Source organism: Lepidochelys olivacea, assembly GCF_965140295.1.
Source record: "Lepidochelys olivacea isolate rLepOli2 genome assembly, chromosome: 9".
Lineage (NCBI taxonomy): Eukaryota > Metazoa > Chordata > Testudines > Cheloniidae > Lepidochelys > Lepidochelys olivacea.
Window position 1 is genome coordinate 2,026,861 of NC_140419.1, and position 21,638 is coordinate 2,048,498.

Below are 21,638 nucleotides of genomic sequence, written 5' to 3' on the forward strand. Positions count from 1 at the left end.
GTTGAGGATTAGTCCTGCTTTGAGCAGGGGGTTGGACTAGATGACCTCCTGAGGTCCCTTCCCACCCTGATATTCTATGATTCTATGATCATCTGAGACTGCTATAACATGAAATATATGGCAGAACGCGGGTAAAACAGAGCAGGAGACATACAATTCTCCCCCAAGGAGTTCAGTCACAAATTTAATTAATGCAATTTTTTTTTAAACGAGCATCATCAGCATGGAAGCATGTCCTCTGGAATGGTGGCCAAAGCATGAAGGGGCATATGAATGTTTAGTGTATCTGGCACATAAATACATTGAAACACCGGCTACAAAAGTGCCATGTAAATGCCTGTTCTCACTTTCAGGTGACATTGTAAACAAGAAGCAGGCAGCATTATCTCCTGTAAATGTAAACACACTGGTTTGTCTTAGCAATTGGCTGAACAAGAAGTAGGACTGAGTGGACTCGTGGGCTCTGAAGTTTTACATTGTTTTGTTTTTGAGTGCAGTTATGTAACAAAAAAAATCTACATTTGTAAATTGCACTTTCACCACAAAGAGATTGCACTACGGTACTTGTATGAGGTGAATTGAAAAATACCATTTCTTTTGTTTATCCTTTTTACAGTGTAAATATTTGTAAACAAAAATAATATACAGTGTGCCGTGTACACTTTGTATTCTGTGTGGTAACAGAAATCAACATATTTGAAAATGCAGAAAAATATCCAAAAATATTTAATAAATTTCAGTTGGTATTCTGTTGTTTAACAGTGCGATTAATCGCAATTCATTTTTTTAAATCACAAGTTTTTTTGAGTTAATGGCATGAGTTGACTGCGATTAGTCGACAGCCCTATCTTTAATAAATCACACATTTAAATTTATATCCATGCAAATTTTGGCACTGTGGTTTTCTGATGTATCTGCCCAGCTCTACAGTGAGATAAAGGTGACCTTTAAGCAGCATCTGTCTACTGACAGTGCTGCTTTCTAACCCCATTATTGCTGCTACATGCTGATCTTGTGAGAGACACACATCTGCTAATTATCATAAACATCTTTAAACCACGTATTTCTCAGCATTTTGTAGCCAGATCATCAAATTTTGTTATCTGCTCAGAGCTCACACAAGCAGCAGCGGGGTGGCCCGGGGCCTGCTGTGACACAGGAAGTCCTACTTGCAGCCAGTTCAGAGGAATTAGTTTGGTTTGGGTTTGACTTGTGCATGGAGATTTGGGGGAATGCTTCCTTCCTGCAGACCAGTGTGATCCCTCAGGAACCAGCTGGTCTGCTATCTCTTTGGGAGGACGTGTGAGAGCACTTAGACGGAAAGTCCCCTCTTCAGGAAAGCACCGAAGCCTGTGTTGAACGTATCAGTGATTTCAGTTAGTCATGTGCTTAAGTACTTTTCTGAATAGAGATGTAACAGAGGAACATGCCTGAGTTTCCTGGGACCAGTGGGAAGGTAATCCCAGGTACTGGGGCTAACTTGTGCTTTCCACGGCCAAGCTGCCAAAAGAGCAGAGCAGTCCCGCTGCTTCTCTTGCTAATTCTCTTCGGGTTGCTGAGTGAATAAATGAAATGTGCTAACCTCAGGCCGTTCTGTCGTATCAGCGAGCTATGAAATATTTGCTGTGACTGGTCCCATAACTACCATACACAGACACACCCTCACCCTCACCCATAAACCTGATCTTTCTGCAGCTCCTTCTGTGGTGAAGACTCTCAAAGCAGCTTCCAAGGAATAATTAACGATCACAGCCCCCCATGGGGCAGATCCGTGTCGTTATCCCCTTTTCATAAAAGGGGAAGCAGAGGGGTAAAGTCGCTTCTTTAGGTCACACAGTGAGTCAGTGGCAAGGATACCGATTCCCAGTCTCCTGGAGGTACATCAGCTACCTGCTAACATGACAGAAGCCACCAGCCCTCGTGCTCGTTGCTGAAAATGATTTCCATCAGAAATAACGAACCACGGCTCTGAGCCCCTGGAGAGAGTCATTCCAACCAAAGGAGGAGATTCCGAGGTCATTTCAGTTCTCTGCGTAAATGCTGCGTGTGTGACCCTCCCTAGGGCCCTTTGCCAAAACTTGTATCCCCTATTGGCACCTTGGCTGGTTGAGAGGGACGGGTTGGTATTTTCATGTCCATTGAACAAGAGGAAAATGGAGGCAAAGAGAGGCTTTGTGAGCTGACTAGGGTCACACGCTTTCTGGCTTTTTTCACACATACAGAGTAAAACATGCACTGCCAGCCTAGAGGAATTTTACTTTGGATCAACAAAAATCAAGAAACAATAGAACAAATGTAAAATCTCCTTGAGAGCAGGGGTGCTGAGAGCCAGTGAACCAAACTGTAAACCCTGTCACGCCGGGGGTGCTGCCATATACCCAGCACCCCTAGTTCCAGCACCTGAGAGAGAGCAAGAGAGAGCACGAGTGCCTGTGTCTCTCAGATCCTCCATCTTGAAATGCCGCACAGCTGTACACCCAACATGCAGGCAGTCTTGCTTCTTACATTGCCAGGTGCAGCACCCAAGAAATCAAAGTCGTAGCGACTTGTACAAAACGATGGCAGAACCAAGACTAGAACCCAGGTCCCCCCCAGTTGCTATGACTCACACTGAGAAGGAAGACAAAAATATACAATGCTCTTGCTGGAAGGTGGCTACGTAACAACTTTATTTCTTAGAATTCAGAGTGATAACGCACAAGGACTCAAACAGAGAGAGACAAAGCAGGCTGCTTCCTAAGGCAGACAGGCACAACTCACCCCACCTTACCCTGGGCTGGCTCTCTGACTGAGTGTAATTTCACGCTCCTCTACAGAGCCCCTTAGCCTGCAAGCAAGGCTAAGAGGTCTTTACAAATTAAAATGATGGGTTATAATTTTAACACACTTTTCAATACACCGCACACCCAACAGGTATAACATTGGTGGTAGGGAAGAGAGGAGAGGCACAGTGGATGTGGCAAAGGCTGCTTTAGAAATAATGTAATAAGACCTTCCCAGCCCATGGTTTATAGCACAGCTTTGACTAACAAGCTCCTTTACATAGGCATCTAGTTCTTTTCAGGCTGCGTGTAGAAATGTGAAGTCTTTCTTGTGGCACTCTGAAAACAAAAGCACACAGAGCCTGATATTTAACGGTTAAGATATATCGACTTAATCCTGTCAGAACTTTCATGTGGTTATACAAGGACAGGCAGTGACCAGCGGGAGGAAAAGAGGTGTAAATAATCTCGGGGCGTGTGGACTTGTTGGCAGAGTGGATTTATGCCCTGTTTTAATAAAGTGCCCTTTCATCTCTGGGACCTGGACTCAAAAGCTAGTCTAGACAGGAATTAATGGAGCTCCTTCTCGACTTACAGTGCCCAGGGTCTCTCAACACCCACTGCTGTCAACTGCTGAGGGAGAATTGCAGACTTACAGGATATGGTGGGAGCTCAATAAGCCACAAACATTATTTTTGCACCGAGTCTTTAAAGTGACAAACATCGGGAGAAGCTTTGGTCATGCATCTGGCAGAGTCTGCTGCAAGAGCAGGAGACATTAAAATCATGGCCATTGCAACGCACTTGTGATCCTTTGCATCGAGCAACTATAGCTAATTTACAATGAGCAATGGATAGGTCCGGCTGTGAACAGAGATGCGCTGGAGGGACACAAAGAGAAGAGGATCTTGAATGTATTGCTTTGGACTAGCAGAGAGCTCTGAGCAGTAGCCATAGCAGGAATTGGGGCAGTACGGTGCTGGGCCATTGTAGAGTTACAAGATTTTATTCCAGGAGTATGAATGACTGCGTAAGAGCCTCCCACAGTGAAGGGAAATTGTTCATTTCATTGCCATTTGCAGTGGACGTACGCTTCCCTCGCTCTACAAAAACCTTTCTGTTTGCTGGCTGTCCATGCAGGTTTGAAGGGCTGGGAGGGGAAATGAAAAGTTCAAAAGCATTTTTCAGTGAAGGAGATGGAATTTCACCACGACTGTGGGAGTCCGGAGAGCGAGGAGGAGCAGGGAAAGCTGTGAACACAAAAATATTTGGTTTGATGTAAGATGACTGCAAAGCACTTCGGAAAATGGTTCTCTCTGGCCCATCGCTGCTCTCTGCATTCACTGAAGGATGGCATGTCTCAAAGCCCACACTCAGACACGTACCCCAAGTTCAGAGAGAGGTGCCAAGCTGCGCCCTAGGATGGGAAGCAGAAGGATGCATTCAAGAGCTGTGACCCGCCACTGCAGAATGAGGCTAAAGGAAAGGGAATGGACCCCAAAGTGATCTTGAAGGAAATTGCAGGAGGTTAGACGTGACCCACACCTGTATTCACTGACTGGCAACTGTGATTTTTCCTTGTCTTGTTCTTTTCTTTTACACCCCTTGAAGGCACTGGGGGTGGTCGCGCTGTTTGGGGTCAGAGATTTGAAGTTTTATTTAAATAGGGTGTAATTCACTCCTGTGGGGAGCAGCCAGCACAGGCCTATACCACACTTACACCCTCAAAACAGGGCTCAGCCGGACCCAGGTGGCCCACAGGCCTTGTGCCAGTCATCTGTGCAGGGTTAATTTCAACTCCAGAGCCTAATCCTCAAAGAGATGCTGCCAACCCGCCACTTCCCGTAGTAGCAGTACGTGCTCTCCAGTGCCCAAGGACAGGCCCCGAGGCAGCTGGATGTACTGGCTTGATGTTAAGGTCAGAGCCACTCCCTGAAGCTTTCGTTCCATGTCATATGGAGAGAAGCATCAGAACCAGACGTAGGAGCAGAGATTCTCTGCTGAGATCTGGCCCTTGGGGACTACTCAGGCAGCACAAAGGGGTCAGAATCCGGCCCTAAATTGCCAGCAGGCAATTCCCTTGATACAGTCTCCTGCACCAACCACCACACTCAGCCGGGACGCAGGGGACGCACTGGGGGAGGGACGGGCCTCTGAGGGCTTGGCGGGGCGCGAGCTCAGCTCCACCTGCCTTCCGCAGGTGTGAGGTCCATTCCCTGTTCCCGTGGAGGACGTTACAGCAGCCCCTTGGGGCGCGAGCCAGCACAGACCAGAGCTCCGGGGCAGGGAGCTAATGGCAGAATGCTGACACCCCCCACTCCGCGGGCTCAGGAGAACTCAGCTGTAGGCGAGAACCTGGCCCACGGAGAAGTCTGGGCAGAACGTGACAACATCTTATGGACCGTGCAGCCGAGGAGGGTAGGATTCAAGTTTAGGTTTTGAGACAAACATACAAATGACAAGAGAGAACGGGGACTATCGGGACATATTCTGAGCTCGTCCCAGTGGTGCAGTCTCTGCCCTTCACACAAGAAAATTCCCACCGATTCCTGTGGGTGTTTTGCTTCTAACGACACAGCAAGCTCAGGGTCCAGCAGGTGGATGCACTAAAACGAGGCCCTCAAGGTCAGTTGTAGAGCAGTTTAGCCAACGTTTCAGGGATTAGGGAGCACGACTTTCTCCCCATGCTGCGAGCTTGGCAGGAAAAAAGTATGGAGAGACGGTCATGTCTGGGGACAGGGTAGTTCAGAGATGGGAATGCTGCTCTGAAACTCTGATCACTTCATGATCTGACAGCAGAGCGTGGCCGTTAACTTCAGATGCTACGTTTTCACTTGTTTTCCTGCTAGTAGGGAGAGAGCAGAACCAGCTGGGTCTGTAGCTGAATTCTCCCAAAGTTTGGGCTGCTCATAGCTGGGAGTTTCTGTTCAGGCCCATCTCCAGTTTTAAAACATTAATTACATTCCAGCTGGTCATAAAATAAGATTTTCACCTTCTTGGCAATGGGTAGCCCTGCCTCCGGGGAGTCCCATGGTCATGGTGTATCACGGGAACTGAAATCTCGCTGAGGAGTGTGGCCCAGAGAAGAAAGTGGGGAACATGAGACAACTCAACTGCAATTCCCATGAGCACCATGGTGACATTTTAGAATTGAAATATTTCATTTTGGGGGTAGGCCATTTTTTGATGAAAAAAGTTATACTGCACGGAGAGTATAAACTTTTTGCAAACAATTTAAATATAATCCCCCCCCCGCACACACACAATTTTCCACTGAAAAACGGTTTCAAGAGAAAACGTCAACCTTTTTTTCCCTCTTTCCTTTACAATGTCCCTGTAGCGACGTTTGTGTGCAGTGGAGCAGAAACCGTTACTTGAGCTGGTGCAAAAGCCCCATGATATTCAAGCAGCTTCTTCCTGCTCCTGCAGCTGTTAAAGAACTTTATCACGCCGTGAAATGAAATATTTCTGCAAACCAATCTTCTTCTCCGGCCACCCCTCTCCCTCTCCGGAGGATATGGTGTCACTTGGCACGCTGCAAAAACTAGAGCCTCCAGGGCAGGAGAAACGGAGACGAAGTATCAACTCGAAGACCTTAGGGTTTGAAGTTATATCCCACTGATTCCCTCTCCCCTTTGCATGGTCTAAATCCTCATACAGGAACTCATGGAGCCATGGAAGTAAAGGGCAGAAGGGACCATTAGGATCATTTAGTCTCATCTCCTCCATTACACAGGCCAGGAAACCTCACCCAGCCATTCCTGCGTCCAGCCCATAAATTCTGGCTGAGCGAGAATAACTTTTAGAAAGAAACCTTCAGTTTTGGTTGGAAGACTTTGTTTGCTTTGCTACCACTCTGCAGGCTCTGAGCCAGACCCTCCAGGGGCTCTGGTGCATCTGAGGATGGCCGGGGGTGGGGGGAAAGAAGGAGAGAATGTTTTTTCAGTGTACCATATGCTAAGGAAGAATGAGGCAGGACCGTGATGCTCCCCTGACAGAAAGCCCGGGTTCAGCGGGCGGGTTTCACGTGGTGGGCAGCAGGGTATTTGAAGTGACATGTGAGGGCTCTATGTATGGTGACCAGAGAGCAAGTATGAAAAATTGGGACAGCGGGTGGGAGGGTAATAGGCGCCTATATAAGCAAATTGAATATTGGGACTGTTCCCATAAAATTGGGACATCTGGTCACCCTAGTTCTAGGGCAACTCTCGTCTCTGCCCCAGGCCAAGGAACTCCTTGGGCAGCCCCACAAAGCCAGGACCGCCGCAGGAGAGCGCTGTTTCAGTGCATACCGGTGACAAATGGGAACTAGTTCTTGGGCGGTTGAAGAGGGCTGTTCCTTAATGCTCAGGAGTCGGGACGGATTTCTCAGGGGGACGCTCCCAGCTCCCCGAGAGCCCCTGAGTGCACACACTGCTCTGCTCTAGGCACCATTCAGCGGGTAGGTCAAGGGGGCAAAGGTGGAGGAGTTTTAACGGGGCAGAAGCAGAGCGTGGGAGCAGGGCAGGAATAGGTGTGGTGGCTCAGCAGGGGCTGGGTAAACTGGCTTTAGGGAACCTTTGCCCTGACAGAGCAGAACAAAGCTGCCCTAATGCGGGGCAGGAGTTGTGCGCATAGCAGGGCGTACGTAGCGAATGTCACAGAGGGAGGGATGGGGCCTGAATCCCACCGGCAGTCCGGGCAGACCGCGTTCTTCCTGACACGGCACATGGCCAGGCGCACCAAGGGAAGAGGAGCCCAGGGCCCGTCCTGACTGCCTGGATAGCATCTGTGCCCTGGGGCGTTCTGTGACCTGAGAGCCTCATAAGAACTTGCCTGCTCCCTTGCAGCACCTGTGGCCTTCCAGTTAAGCCTGGGGACGTTCGGGTAATACTGCAGACACAGACCTAACCTTTGCGACTGCAGTCTTCCCTCTCCGCTGCAAGAGCCGTGCTCCTGGGCTCCATGCTCGCCTCTTAAACAGCGTGTCCCCACCGACACCAGTGTCTGCACTGCGGCCTGAATCCCACAGGCAGCCAAGCCTCCCCAGCCGCAGAGCCCCTCACGACACAGGAGGCTGAGCTCCCCTTACACGCTGCACTGTCCCGCACATTCCACCCAGCCACCTTGCTGCACTGCGGAGGATTAACTCCCCCGGGCCACAGGCGGGGAAACCAAGACAACCGCAGCGTGCCCCATTGCATGCAGGGAAGCAGCAGCAGGGCTGGGAAGCAGCCCAGGTCTGCAGACCCTGGGCCAGCTGCTCCGGCCACTCAGGCCTGGTGCTGCTCACGGGCAAACCCACAGGCTCTTCGCTATGTCCTGGGACCAAGGGTTTCGTTTACGCTCCAGACCACAGGTACATTCCCAGCCCAAGAGCCACCCTCTTTCCAGTGATGCCCTAGCAGAGTATCAGGTTGGACAGACCCATCATTTACAATCCTTTCCCCTCCCTTGGGGCCTCTGGCGCTTCTCCGCTGGGCTAGTAAAAGCATGTCGGGAACAAGGAGCTGGCCTCTTTGTTTCCTGTCTCTGTGGATAGCCATTAGCATCTGCACAGAGGGCCACCTTCCCTCTGTCAGCAGAGAAGATTGATGGTGGGAAGTCAGCTGTCACTCCAGTCCAGAGCCACTGACAGAGGCTCCCCCAGCCGACAGGGTAGTGGGGCTGTGACCCCATGCAGCGGGGCAAGCCCCATGCTGAGCTGTGGGTGGACCGCAGGTAGGGGTGGGATGTATCCAAGGACTTTGTTCAGAGGAGAAATGACAGGGTGGAACGGCCACCCCGAGTGCAAGGACAATGAGACATTTTGGTTAGACCTGAGGTCACCTTTTATGGTGCAAATGACCTAGGTTTGGGAGCCTGCTCACCCCTGCACTGGCCAGTAGCATCCAGACACCGCTCCCATATGTGTGAAGAGCATTCAACCATGGAAAGCGCCGCTGCATCTTACTGAACTCTGCTTTCTGGGCCCAGCTCCAAAAGCTTCACTCTGGCAAATTCCCACCGGCCCAGAACTGGGTCAGAACCTCCCTATGTGCCAGGGGCTGGATCAGGCCCATCTCTGATGGGTCCTTGATGTACTTGGCGTGGGGGAGAGAAATAAGGCGTATGGTAAACCTGGTACCCAGGTCAGCACGGTATATAATTAGGTGTTCCTTGAAAGTTACTGGACCAGATCCTGCTCTGAGTTGCACTGGTGTAAATCCAAAGTAACTGCGTATAGTTCAAGGGAATTATTCCAGACTTCCACCAGTGCAACCGAGAGCAGGACATGGCCCTATGCGTCTACGCCAGTGTCCCACCACGGTAGATCAGGGTGCTTTTGCTCACTTTCAGCAGACTCACCACTGCCCCATCTCCTCACAAGCAGCTAGGAGAGTGAACCGCTGCTGCAGAAACAGCAAGCAGCAAAGGATGCTGGGGCAGTGGGGAATTTACCTGAGTGGATAGGCCAGCTGGGGAAATGAAACCCAGCCTCCCAGCCTAGGGCACAGGGTTGATGTATGACAGCCACACCCCGGACCCCTCCACAGACACGTTCCAGCTGGCAGACTGAGAGCATGTCCATACCAGCTGGGCGTGGTCCATGCCCCCACCCACCCCAGTGTAGCCTTCTGTGCTCGCCTACACCAAGCTCTCCCCCCAGTGCACCCCGTGTGGCTGCATATCCTTCCACACAGGCTACACCCAGTGAATGTCACCTAGCTGTGAGTGACTCTGGCGAATGGTTAATTTCAGTCAGCTGGGCTGGGTGTTGGCAGGAGCGCAGGCACGTCCCAGAAGCAAGGCTGCCTTGGGGAGCCAGCTCGCTGGGAGCTCCGGGCTGGCTCCCCTATATCTGGGGGGCTGAAGGGAGACGTCACGACCCTTCAGCTGTGGAAGGCCAGGCTGTAGCAGGCAGCAGCGTTCTATTGAGGGTCATCGGGACTTTAACGACCAGGTAACTGATACGTTGGACATGGTGACGATATTAAAGAATTCCTCTGCTCTTCAGGCTGGATTCCTCACTGTTCTCCTCTTCCTGCCCCACTGTCAGATTGCTACCCTGCCACAGGCCAAAGGGGCTGCACTTCAGTGGGGTTTGCAAAGTGACTTTTCTCTTGGCTTGCTTCTCATTCGCACAGAATCCCTTTTGTCCCCCACTCAGGCACCGTAGGGGGTGTAAGGTAAAGTTTACACTCTCGTCAGGATCCCGTCGCTCTACCGGAGCTGTGTAATGTGGCTTTCCGTGTAAATGAGAACCAGGCCCCGCGTCTGTCAGGATGAGCGCTCCCGATCCCTCCGGAGCTCACTGCATCGGAGGGCAGCGGTGTCCTTTGGGAGAGGGAAAGGCATTGTGGGACACCCAATACAGCATAGGGAGCATTTGTGATCTGGGAGCAGGTGGGTAGAAACGGAACAAGGCCCAGTTTGAGGGGGAGGGGGTGAGTGTGGGCGCCTGGCACATAGCAGGGAAGGGGAAATTCTGGCTGGGAAACCGTGGGGTAAGCCCCTAATCCCACTCAAGGAGCCAGGGCACGGTTAATGTGGGTGGAGTTTGGAGGAGCCGGGCCCAGCACACTGCGCTGAACTGGACTGATCTGCTGAGCCAAGCCAGCTGCAGTCTGAACACGTGGTTCCAGGGAGAGCCGGCACTTCCGAAACCCGCCCTGTGGTGCAGGCCGCAGAGCCAACGGACGTGACAGTGAAGTGACCCTTGTAACCACGAAACAGTTGGGTAATCTTGGAGGTGTGTGTCTGTGGCTGGTGGCTGCTAGAAACAAAACGCCGCGATTCAATTCAGCCGGCCGTTAAATTGGGCTGGGCCTGCGTCCTGCAACCGAACCGTACAGAAGACGGGCAGTTCGGCCGTGGCTGAGAAGAGACCTTGTCATAGCACTTCTGCCCTGCGAACTGACAACCAGCGCACAACAGGCTAATCCAGCATGTCCTGTCAAGAGGTCATGCCAATCTCTGCCTAATCCAATAGCCCCTAGAGCCACATGGAAGAGCTCCTAGCGGGCCTTAACGAAGCCTGTTTGTTACATCCTAGCTAAGTCAACAAAACCCTGGAAGCCAAAAAGCCTCCTTGTTCCTTCCATCTGGGATCCCAACCCCCTTTTCACCTGGAGCCGAAACAAATCACACTGCAGACAGGTGCATCTGGCAATAAAATGTGCCAATTCTGGCACCACAATAAGCACTGGCAGGATGTGTTTACAGTCAACAGCCCTGCAGTTGCTGAATAAATAGCAAGAGTTACACCCTGGTGCTAACGCACTTGCTGAGGCTCCGGGTGCATCTGTAGCTGCAGGTGGACTCACGTATTCTGAGCTTTCAGAACTTCAGGGGTTTGTAAAAACAGCCCAGCTGAAAGTGCCGACGAACTCACTGGCTCTGGATAATCCTTAACGCAGATAGCAGAGGAACAAGCAGTGCTGGGCCATTACCTAAAGATTCAGGGTCATTCTCTGTATGAGCCATCACATCCGGATGACCCGATCCTTCTGGGGGCACCGGCACTGGGAACATTTGTACGTGTTTTTCTGCAGCGATGCAGCTTCACCAGTGTTATGCGGAGACGAGGTGCAAGAGGTCTGTATGCTCAGGATGTCTAACCCTCTCTGGATACCCGCGGTAAAAGCACCTACCCTCTGTCTCCACTATAACTTCCTCCGTTGGCCACGTTGGTGGAGCTGCACTGTGACAGATAAAACCTCTCAGATTTCCCCTGTGCAGACAGGGCTGCTGGGACTGCAAAGTTGGGCTGAAAGTCTTGCCTGAACAGGCTGTCTTGCCGGCAACCCTGGAAATGGGCCCCAGGGGCAATGCAGCCGTTAAAGCTGCATTCTCTCAAAGTGTGGGAATGGGTTTCAGCTTTGGACTTTGGCTTCAGAGACAGGGGCCACCCTGGAGGTTCAGTCATGGAGTCGAACTGCCCCAAAGTTCTGAGGTATTTTGGTCAAGGGCTTCAGCTCAAGCCCCACTCTGTTCTGATTTACCCTAACATTTCCCCAGTTGGTGGGGTCTGGTTTACTGATGGGCAAACCTACAGAAGAGTCAGGGGATGAACATCCATCAGCCTGACTGCTTATCTAAATCTATCCACGCCTCTTTGGATTTGGAGGGCAGGCTGGAGCCCTCAGGAGGACAGGCTCCATTAGGAGATTTCCAGGCCAGATCAAGTGAAGTCAGGCCCAATGGGCAGCCTCATTCTCCCACTGAATTTTGTTTTTATCACTTCCAGCAGAAAGCAGGATTTGTAAAGGCACCAAGACACACAATCCACTTCCAGATTCTCCTTAAAGAAGCGGCTGCTGCGGGAATTGATTAATACAGAACTAAAGAAGGGTAATGTCATTAATGCAAATCCACATGGGTTAATGGAAAATAGGTCCTGTCAAACTAATTTGATATCTTTTTTGGAGGAGATTACAAGTGTAACCCTTCTGCCCGTCAGAGTTGGCAGCAACAAGGGCCGGGTTCAATATCTAGGGGTTCCATTCCAATAACACAATGCAAACCGGCTCGAGCCCCCACCCAGTGACCTGGGACAAATATATACCACCCCCGCTGGGCGCCTCCAAGAGGCAATACTTCCCCTCTCACAAGCACATAGTCTGAGTGTAGCAAAAGTCTTTTAATAACAGAGAAAAACAATGTGGCATTATGTTGGGGAAACACCACCAACAGGATTCATAACACAACCCATGAGCAAAAACAACCCCACCCCAGGCAAATTGGGGCATGCCCTTTTCCCTTTGGTTCTTGAGTCCAGCAACCCCAAATCACCCAAAGTCCCAAAAGTCCAATGCCCCAAAAGTCTCTGTCCCTGGTCAGGGCAGCCCCAGAGTTCGAAAGTTTATCTGCGGAGCTTTACCTCCCAACCTGGGTGGAAATGGGACGGGGGTAAGAGGCACCTTACGTGATCTGAAGCTGACCGCCCCATAGCTCCATAGCGGCGCTCCACTCCGCCAGCCGCCCCACAAACTCCTTCGCTCAGCTGCGCTCCACTCCGCCAGCCGCCCCACGAACTCCTTCGCTCAGCTGCGCTCCGCTCCACCAGCCGCCCCACGAACTCCTTCGCTCAGCTGAGCTCCGCTCCGCCAGCCGCCCCACGAACTCCTTCGCTCAGCTGCGCTCCACTCCACCAGCCGCCCCACGAACTCCTTCACTCAGCTCCACAGCCCACAAGCAGCTCCTGCCATCCACACACTGCTCCGCGTCGAACTGCTTCACCAGCCGTCCCGCAAACTGCTCCATAATATATCTTCAGGCTCCCCCACTACTTAACACAACACTCAGTGATTTCAGCTCTTAGGTGAACTCAGCTTATAGTAGGGGAGCCCCAGTGCTGGGGCACTGTCAGCCCAAAGTGAGCTCAGCAGCCTATAACTAGACTTCTAATGAAATCAAAATTAGCTCTGATATTCCACAGTGGAGAGAGGAGGAAGTGCAATCAGCATGTAAGGCCCTCACCAAGGGGCCCATGCCACCAAGTATTAATACTTGTCCCCAGCCTCTCTCCGTTCACACAGTTTTGGAACCCATGACCCTTGCCTAGCGAGTGCTACTTAGTTGATGGTGAGTCCCTCCATCATAACAAAAGGCCACGTACAGTTCCAAGCACAGTTCCCATAATCAGGGTAATAACAATTTATTCTTCCTGCCCCAATAACAGAGACACCGGGGATCCCACAGCAGCCAAAGTGACCATTTGGGCAGCTATGGTCTCATTCTAGGCGTGGTGGGTGTGCCTATGCAAATGAGATCGGCCCCTGAAGTTCTTTTCCACAACTTGCCACACCTCACCACCAGATGTCAGGGTGGAGCTCATCCTGATACTGCTTACACAAGTTTGCTTGATAAAGGTACTAGTGTTGATGTAGTATACTTAGACTTCTCTCAGTGTGTGCCCTGGTACCACATGACATTTTGATTAAAAAACTCGAATGACATAAATTCAACATGGCACACATGGACTGGATTAAAAACCGGCTCGCTGGTCTCAAAATGCAATTGTAGATGGGGAATCATCATTGAGCGGGTGTGTTTCCAGATCATTTCTTGGTCCTGCGCTACTTAACATTTTTATTAATGCCCTGGAAGAAACCAAATCATCCCTGAAAGTTGCAAATGACACAAACAAGCAAACATGAGCTTCCAATGTGACAAGAGCCAAAAAAGCTAATTCGATCCTGGGATGAATAAACAGAGGAATCTCAAATACGAGTAGAGTGCTTATTTTACTTCTGTATTTGGCACTGGTGTGACTTCAGCTAAGATACTGTGTCTAGTTCTGGTGCCCACAATTCAAGAAGGATGTTGATAAACTGGAGAGGGGTCGGAGAAGAGCCAGGAGAATGATTAAAGGATTAGAAAACTTGCCTGATAGAGACTCAAAGAACTCAGTCTATTTAGCTTAACAAAGAGAAGGTTAAGGGGTGACTTGATCACAGCCTGTGCATACCCACATGTGGACCAAAGATTTAATAATGGGTGCTTCAATCTACCAGAGAAAGGTCAAATCTGATCCTATGGCTGGAAGTTGAAGCTAGGCAAATTCAGACCAGAAATAAGGTGAGAGTAATTAACCATGGAAATAATTTACCAAGGGCCGTGGTGTATGCTCCATCACTGACCATTTTTAAATCAGGGTGGGAGGTTTTTCTAACAGCTCTGCTCTGGGAATGACAGCAGTTCTCAGGCCTGTGTCACACAGGAGGTCAGGCCAGATGATCACAATAGTCCCGTCCAGCCTTGGAACCCTTGAATAAGACATGTTCAAAATGCAGAGTAGTTGAAGTGCTAGAAGAGCGAGCATCCTGCATATGCCTCTATGGCGCATTGCTGGTGTCTAGCCCTGAGAGGCTGGGACTGGAATCCAAGAACTGCTGAGCTCTAGCCTAGCCTCTGGCTTGCTCTTAGGAAATCGTTTAGGGCTAAATTAAGCCAGTTAGATGGTAGAGGAATACTGGGGAGCACTGTCCTTTCCCCATGGACAATGTCAGGGGCCCTGCTGCCCAGGAAGGAGGAGCAGAGGGAAAGTGGGGAGCGTTATGTTCACAGCATATGTGCAGAGAAGTTAGATACACACAAATGCTCTTTCTGGAAGGTTGCAGTATCACATAACTTTATTTCTTAAGATGCAGGATTTCAACACACACGAACCAAAACCAGAGAGAGAGAATGCAGGCTGCTCCCTACAAGAAAGCAGCACAACTCGCTCAACCTTGCTGTGGGCTGGCTCTTCGTAGACTGACTGCTGCTAGACTCAGATTGCATGCTTCAGTCACAGAGCCCCCTTGCCGGCAGGGCTAGGAATACCCCATAGAACTTAAAGTGACCGCTTATAATTTTAATGCCACACAGTGAGGGGCAGCCCTTGCTACACCTGTAAAATAGTTGCAGCCTGCAGTCCCGCAGTGCAGGCATCTTGGTACTGCCCGGTGCACAGGAGGTGCCTGGCTCTGCCAGAGCCTCAGCAGATGCACCACATGCGGACTGATAAACCCGACTGCAGTGTTACCTCCCCTCCTTGCCCTTTGTGCATTGGTAGCCAAATTCTAGCCCCCTCGCGCATTGTGGAGGGGCTCGCCCTGGGCCCACTGTCCCTGGAGCTGGGGCACCATGTGCACATCTGCGCAGTGAAGTCGTGATGCTGACCTCCCTAAGGGGCGAGGATTCTGGGTGGTGCGTTAACGTCTGTGCCAAGCGTTCGGTTATTACCCTATTCGCACAACCATCTCTGGGGGATAACAAGTGAAGAGTTCAAAAGGCTAAAAGGGAAAGAATTATATTTACATTAAAATTCTTCCCAGCCCCTCTCGTGTCACGCACACGTATATGAAAAGTCCCGCACAAGCCTTTGCAAACTCAAGGGTCAAGTTCAGTGGGGGTTTAATTCACCTGAGCCGGACATGGGACAGAAATTTGGAGCTACTGTCCAGGTTACGTTTTGTTTTGATGCAAAGAGGTTCCCCCCACCGTAGCTTACATTCACGATGCAGAGGCTAGCAGCCATGTGTCAATCTAGCAAGGAGCACTCAGGGCCCAACCTCGCAGCACTTAATTGCATGAGTCAGACACCTTCGACGGAGAGGGCCACTCCACCCAGACAGGGATTCTTTCCGCCAGCACAGCACTGTGCCGACACCCAGCCGAGATCACGGTTAAATCGCATAACTGAATGTTTCCGTACAAATTTGATTATCCATGAAGCCCTAATTGTTTGGTAAGTGTTGCTTGGAAACCATCCGTTTCCAGTGCAAGCAAAGGAATCGCACAATAAAACTGTCAGTTTTGCCCATGAAGTCACTCTAGTGCATGGGATGAATATTTGGTATTCTTCACTTTTTCAGATTAACTTGTCTATTTATTTTAGGAGGAAAAAATGGACAATTTTAATTCCCTCCCGTCAGAATTCCTCACATTACTCAGTGTATTAGAATCCCGTTTTTTCTTCAAAATAGCCCTTATGCCATTTGCATAAGTTAATATATTAACTCCCGGAGAAGAAAAGGGACATTCAAGCCTTCCTTCACTTGGTGGAGGAGGGGGAAATCAGTGCACCTGCAGGATGTATTTTTAATGCACTTAGTCAAACACAAGAGGGACGATGTCTGCTCTCCTCTCCCTCCCCTGAAAGCACCAAGATGAGATTGAAGAGGTTTTCCATGAAGGGAGAGAGAGCGTGTGTACGTCTGTGCATGTGTGTGTGTGTACGCGTGACCATGTACACATGGGCACATGCAGTAGAAAACAAAATTGCTCTCTTTCAAAAGACAACTTCTCACATGTCATGCCCAAATTTCTTGCTGCAGATTAGGAATATCACTGAGAACGCAAGAAAGGGGGATTTTAAACTCCTGACCGCAGTGAGCCAGTGTCCCAAGGCCAGCAGTCATTACAAGGTTCCTTTTGAAGTATAATAGAATTGTCATTGTCACAGAACAGAAAACCTTTTTTCCTACATACATCAGACCTCCTCGGCTATTCAGTCAAGCCCATGAACAATAAGTTACATAACTGCTAAAGGTTCTAGTCCTGGCTCTGCTACTGATCCATACCGGGGGGGATCACTCTTGTACAGGGAGCCCCTGAGGGTCCTAGATCCCAATCAGTTCCCACCTAAGATCTAGGCTTTGTGCCAGTGCTCTGCTCACACTGTGTAGCCTTGGCCAAGTCACTCAGCCCAGTCTGCAAAATGAGGACAATGCCCCTTCGCTATTGTTGGATGCAGTGTTGTGTGGCTGTTTGGGTCCCAGGACATGAGAGACAAGGTAGGTGAGCAGCTGACGAAGAGCTCTGGGTAAGCTCCAAAGCTTCTCTCTCACCAACAGAAGCTGGTCCAATAAAAGATATTCCCTCCCCCGCTTTTAGTTATCAGTATGAACTAGTGAATGTTCGTGGTGTACTTAAGAACACGGTGCAGAGCAGTATAAACACTAGAGAATTATTAAATCTAGGACTTAGGTCAGTACCTAAATTATACTATAAACTTAGGCAAAATTTACCTTCCCAATAATGTTCAGAACAATTTAACTGCCTGGAGAAACTGGAACCAATGGCTCATGCATGCAGGAGAGACATAATGTGCAAGGATTAAAAGGGCCTGATCCTTCACAGGGCGGGCCACTCTCACCTGCTATGGACTGACCTGGGGGCTGAGGGGGCTCATTCCTTGGTTGGACTGGGGGCTGAGATTGTAAATTAGAAAAAACAAAACAAAACGTAGGTACCAGCCATTTCCCGTGAGCGTCAGTTCAACAAGCCCTTTATTATGGGTAATTTTAGTATTGAGTGTGTTACCACTTCAGTAATGTAGCAGAGCACAATGCTGGAGCAGGGAGCCTGCTGATAGACGCTTACGCTCCCCTGACATACGATCATGACACACGTCTTTACTCAGTAATAGTGTCCTGTTCCAACTAAAACACATATTGTCTAATTCCTTAAATCACAGAATCAGAGCAATTAGGGAGGGAAATGACTTATTAGGTCACCGCCTGTGTCCTGCTGCCAGGCCGAGACTGCTCCCTGCAGTACGTTGTGCAGCATTTCGCCCAAACTCCTTGCCTTTACACACTCCGGGGACACGAATACGGTTCAACAAAGCCGCTAAGTCAATCCGGGGGGAGATTCAGTTTTCGGAAGCAGAAAGTCCTGTGTATTCACATCAGGAAGGTGCTGAGAATTTTTAACATCCTTGTGTAACTGCAACATGGAGAACAATATTTTCAGCTGAAAGGGGTCGTTCCCCCTCTCCCCCCCACAATGGGGTTTGTGAGCTGAAACTTTTTTCACTAAAAATTTGTTTTTAACCAAAATATTCAGGTTTTCATTGAAAAATCAAAATGGAGAAGTTTTCAGTTTGAAACTGAAAGTGTTTGGTTTTGAGTTGAAAGTTTCCAGGTTTTGTCGCTTTTCCAATGAAAACTCAACATTTTTGTGCCAATCTTTTTTTAACACCCCCACCCCCCAAAAAATCATTCTCATAGAAAAATGTTTCACAGGAAGAAAAGGCTCTCGGCCAGCCCTATGAACACGGCACTCAGTTTGGGGTCCTGCCTGCCGGATCCTGCCGGGAGCGCCAGAGGATAGAACACAAAGCTTTGTTGAGATCAGTGGGGTTCCGCACAGGGGCAGTGGGCCGCCTATTCACGGTTTATTGCAAGATCGGGACCTGAGTCTGGGGGCCAGATTCACCCCTTTGTCACCTCAGTCTTATAGCAGGGAAGTTCCATTAACTCCAGCGGAGATACATCAGTGTGAAAACAGAGCAATGCAGCACAGACTCCAACCCTGGGATTTCACTTCAGCTGGGTGGAACCTGCCAAAATTCTGACAAAAATCCCATTTGCGCTGGTTCCACCCATGCCCTTTGTGCTTTCTCTCTCTGCCAATATCTAGAGAACAGGTATGTCCGGTGAAAACAGCACATAAAAGAGAATGTTCTCGTAAAGCAAATTTTGAACATATCTTCATACCAGAAAGCGGTGGCTAGGATTACAGCCATCTAATTAGAGAGCAAAAGCAATACCATGCAACCTGCATTACCAGTCCAAACTATCCAGCCTGGCTCAAATAGCCAAATCTCGCAAACAACGCACACCCTGCAAATTACGTACCATTCCCATGATTAGGTACGCAACCTATTTGGGCAGCTCCAGGAGATGGCCTATTCAGGAACAAGGACACAGACAGTGCCTGCCCAGACGTAAGTTTGGCTAAGGAATAAAAATGAGCAAAGCATAAGCTGCTTCTGGGCAATTCATAAAAACAAGAAAAGCCACCATGCACATTACCTCCTAGGGACCCGGTCCTGATCCCTGGCTACAGCCTTTCTGAACAGCACCTTCGCCCACCAGTTGCCCAGTGGAAGTCAGTGACTGCTCTTGCTGTCTGATACCGTCCAGGGTGAGCAGAATTAGCTCTGGGAATTATTTCCTCAGCTCTAGATTGTCCTCTCCAGCTCCCTGAACATTCAACTCTCTTATCTTTTCCCAAAGCAATTCCAAAATCTGACAGGTGAACGGGCTGGTCGACACCCGTGCAGCAGTTGCCTGCAGGAACAATATGATTTAGAAAGATACCTCAAAGTGATCATTCCCGGAGCAACATACGACCCACAGCCAAGAACAAAACTATTTCCTGCTGAATTCTGCTTTGAATATTAAACCTTGCACGTAGAAGATGGGAACCTGGAAAATGGAAAAAAGTCTCCCTCCCATATGATTCTGCAGATGTCACATGGGGCTAGTCATGAGGGCACCAGGTTTACTTTTTATCCGGGTCTAACTGGAAAGACGGGCTTGTGCCTTAAGTCACAGCACCGGGCACCAGCAGATCTGGACTCTGTTCTCAGGTCTAGCACAGACTTCCTGGAAAAATCACTGAGAGCCACATTTGACAACATAGCCACTAACTCTCCATGCCCAGCGTTAGACACCTGAGCAGACTCCCAGCGGGACGGGGTACTACGGCTCCCACTGATGTTGCTTTGGGTTGTGGGTGCTCAGCACTTGTGAAAAGCCTGGTGGGGTTGGGGTTGGGGTGGGGACGGGGGTCTGACTCTCCCCTGCGTTACACTGACCTTACACTAACATAACTTAACAGTGGTTACACACGAATCAAACCAGTGGGCAATCGGGCACTGGAGTGTTTACAGCTGGGCACCCAAAAAGTGAGAGACTTAAAATTAGGGGCTACTTTTGAAGACTTGGACCTTTAAACTCTCAATCTCTGTTTCCCCATGGGCACAGTGGGAATATGAACTCTTACCCCCATCCGAGGATTCATATGCATTTGTGAAGCACTGAGGGCGTCCAATGGAAGGCATGAAAGACGTGTGCTGGACTAGTAACACTTAGAAAGAAACTTTGCTTTTCCAATTGTTATTAAGTGTCTGATATCACATGACCAGCATCTTGTGTCAGAGACGGGATAAATAAATAACAGATCCTTCATCCTGTTATATAGAATGTCTGGTTTTGTCATCATTTCAGCTAATATCCTGGCTAGTACATTACATAACATCTTAGGCAAGGAATATTACATGCCATAGTAAAATATTGCAGCGACCTAAAAAAACTTGGGAAAAATTAAAGAAAACTTACATGCTTAGATGGGCATTTCTGCATATAAGTGCACAGGCAGATATGCATGTAGAGGACGAGTGGGTATTCAGGTGTGGTATTCCCAGGTATTTGGTTTGGTGTCAGTCTATAGTGCGTGAGAACATTGCACTCGTGTTATTACGCACAGCAATTTGGAACATCTTATGGAATAGCAGTGGACCTAGGCAATACGCATAACATTTTATAGTCCAGTACACCCAGGGGTTATTTGTTATGCTAAGTAAGTTTATGAAGCATGGACCAATCCTGCAGTCCTGATTCTGTCAAGCCCTACTGCACTCACAGCTTCCACTGTTCAGGAGCAGGTGAGAGCTGGATTGTTGAGGTTTGCTTCCTTGGGAGAGTGGCAACGCAATCTCAAAGCTATCTCTACTTGAGCAATGTGAAAGGGGAATCAGCACACTATGATCAAACCAACCAACCTGCATCTCTCCTTCCAGGTGCCGTGCAGTCAAGTTAGGCAGTCCAGATTCCTCCTGTCACGTTCCCAGGAGGTTGCTGGAACACGGAGCTGTCTGGTAAGGGGTGAGAACCCACCCTTGGCTGTGTTTTATCAAATAATTTTTAAAAATCATGTCAAATAAAAGCAGAGTAATAACAGAAGAGCAGCAGCTTGTGTTTCTTTAGTGTCGTTCGTCTCCACAGGCTCTAACAATTCCTGGAACTGACCAACATTTCTTGAACTAAAACATAACTTTAAAAAAAATTTATTTCTTTCCAAAAAATGAATGAAATTGTTCATGCTGCCTTTCTCAGTGTAATATGGTACCTCTAACAGCCATGCACAGCAAAGAAAACCCGTGCAATCAACCACATGGCACTCACCCTGTCTCCGATGCACAAAGGGCTCATTTGACCCTTTCGGATTTGAACCCGTGGTTCCAGTGAATCAAGGGCTTCGAAACCTGAAGCTTAGCGTTTTCCTTCCTGTTGATCTTTCCTTCAAGATAAGGGAAGGTCTTCCTGCACTCAATGAATCACTGCACCCACACAGACAGTTGGCTGCACACACACTCTCCAGTGAGCAGGAAATTCCAGCAGCTGAACATTCCATCAACACACCGGGAAATTTCATCACAACACGCTTACACATTCATCAGGGACATTCTAGTCTGAAGGCCAATGAACCCGGGTTTGGCGCTGAGTTTCTGTGCAGTTTTATGTGGGGTTCCATGCTTGCTTCTTACTGGTTCTGATCAAATGTACAAATGAATCAATTTTTGTTTCCCCGAGGGCCAGCCCCTGCAAGCTCAGTTTGTCTGAGAGACAAACTGGG

General features: G+C 49.3%; 1 long non-coding RNA gene across 1 annotated transcript in view; it reads right to left on the reverse strand.

Moving 5' to 3' along the window:
• The window catches only part of LOC311526843, a 105,097-nt gene extending 83,817 nt beyond the window's left edge, over positions 1-21,280 (reverse strand). The window contains exon 1 of the long non-coding RNA XR_014713175.1: positions 21,188-21,280. This is a non-coding gene — a long non-coding RNA (uncharacterized lncRNA). The remainder of the gene's footprint in view (positions 1-21,187) is intronic.
• Positions 21,281-21,638: the final 358 nt, after the last annotated feature.